The sequence below is a fragment of the Propithecus coquereli genome, unplaced genomic scaffold (assembly GCF_000956105.1).
Source record: "Propithecus coquereli isolate 6110/MARCELLA unplaced genomic scaffold, Pcoq_1.0 Scaffold10, whole genome shotgun sequence".
NCBI lineage: Eukaryota > Metazoa > Chordata > Mammalia > Primates > Indriidae > Propithecus > Propithecus coquereli.
In genome coordinates, this window is record NW_012133858.1 from 13,369,926 (window position 1) to 13,372,405 (window position 2,480).

The window sequence follows — 2,480 nt, forward strand, 5'->3', positions numbered from 1 at the left end:
AAACAAACAAAAAAACCCCAAAATATTAAAACACACCTAAATGTCACAGAGGAAGTCATTCCATTTTAGCTTTCTACCACAAGCAATAGCAACAACAAAATGCCCAAGAATTGTAACCTAAACTATTTATAAAATTTTATCCTGTCTCCTTATTCATCATTTCATTTTAATCAAAAATAGTTAAGTAACAGCAGTTCAGGTAGAGGAGTGGAGGAATCAGAACTGTACTAGACAAAAAAGAAAGTAAAAGTAAACCAATTTAATATGCCCAGTCATAGTTTTTATTGACAGGTATAGCTTACTATCAAATATATAAAAAAAACTTATTTGAAAAAACATTTAAAAATATACAGATGAGAACAGTTGAAACAGATAAGGTTTAGGCACAATTTTGAACTTTTCATCAAGGTCTTCAGAGAAGCAAGGTCAAAATTATATTAAAGTAGGGCATGCTACCACATCAAATTGTGAATACTCTCCATCAGATTTAAAACAGGCAGGGAAAATGGTAGTATCACAAAATAGGATTTGATTATAGAGTCAAACACTATATTATCAAGTGCTAAAACTTAGGAAATAAGATAAAAACCAGAAAAACATAGTGAAATTGCAAATTTCAATGTTATGCTTAGGGGGAGAGTCAATAACTATTTGAATGAATTAATGATGCAGACTGGACAATCTTTATTAATTTAACCAGCAGGAATACACATATTATTAATAGGAAAGAATGTGACCCCTTATCTCCTAAAAAATTTACCTCTTAACCTCTTTGGCATATAGTGTATAAATATTTGTCTCTCACAGCTTGCTTGCCACTTCTAAAAACTTAAAATATTTTGTTTTCCTGTGTAGAAGCAATAGCTATTTTTCAGAAAGGTAATTGAACCTATTAAACTTTCTGAAATCAATTGGTGAGTTTGTTTATTGCATACAAACTGCAAGTATATTTTCTTAGTTATACATTTGGTATTTTTACAGAATCATCCCACGGCTCGAATTTTCCTGTTCTGGACTCATGTTCATGGGAAGAGGCTCAGCTTTCCTCTCAGCTGTACAGAAATAAGCAGGTATGTGCAGAGAGTCAGAACACTGAGACTGGCCATGTTCCATGCCATCCATTCTCCACGGAGTCTGTCTTTAAGATCACATTGCTTCTTTTCCCTGTTGAAATTCATGTTGACTTAGTTTAGAATTAAAGTGAGTATACATCCACAGAGAGATCAAAGTTAGGTGATCAATGTTACAGAGAAGAAAAACAACCAAGGCACTCTCAGAAGACCTACGAATTCTGACTTCATATATTTTAATTGTATAACCTCTCGAATACTCCTTTTCCTCATCTATGGAATTAGAGTATTTGTGCTGCCTATCTCGAAGGGCTGTTGGAAAGATCAAATGATATAATGACTGTTGCAATATTTATAAACCATAAGCATAGCTAATACTGGGAGAACGGATGATAGCTATAAAAGTTTTTCCAAAGATTGCTTCATTTTCCATGTTTTATTTATTGTAGCTTCTGAAGAGTAATTTAATCTAGTGGACATACAGACAGATCAATCTGAGTCTCAGGGAAGCCAATCCACATCTCTTGATTTATTTATTTAGTTTTTTGAATGTGCAAGGAAAGAGTCCAGCAAAACCTTTCTGAACACCTTTTTCTATATTTAAACAGTTGCCTGCAGCTCATTTTTCTTCATACTTACCTGATTTCCTTGTGGTTACAATTTTAAAAGTCATATAATCTCTTCAAGCACTTCACAATGAATGAAAATTCAGAACACATAGCCAAACAATCAGGTGTTAGGGGGATGTAGATTTAATTTAGGTCTCTGAGGATGAGGGCTCCCTGAGGTTGTGGTGTTCATAAAACAAACAGAAGAATAATCAGGTTTAAGCAGGTTAAGGAGCAGTGGCATTATTATAAGGTTACAAAGTCAATACAGTGGAGCAGCCCTCACCATTGTCTGCTTTTTGCAGCTCCAAGATACTCTGGTGCAAAAGGAAGAAGAACTAGCTAGGTTATATGAAGAGAACAATCACCTCAGACAATACCTGAATTCTGCTTTGGTTAAATGTCTTGAAGAAAAAGCTAAGGTATGTTACCTATTGCCTTTATAAGAATGGAGCAGTGATTTGATAAAGGAGACCATTTGTGTAAAACTCCTTGATTAAATGCAAGAAGTGTACTTAAATAGTGTGTCTTGATATACATTTACAGGATGGATGGATTTTTATTAAGGAAATATAGCACTTTCACAAGCATGTTTATGTATCATTTCTCTGAAGTATCTAGGTTGTAGATGTTAGCCATATGTTACAAGAAGAATTGCTTAAGAATCAAAAGCTAGTCAAAGGAATTGCGGAGACAGCAGAAGTTAATCAAAAGGCAGAGTTAGATGGATGGAATACTGGAATGGGAATCAAATCTGAAAGACAGTTCTTTTAATTATATGTTTCACTTTCAGTAAATCACT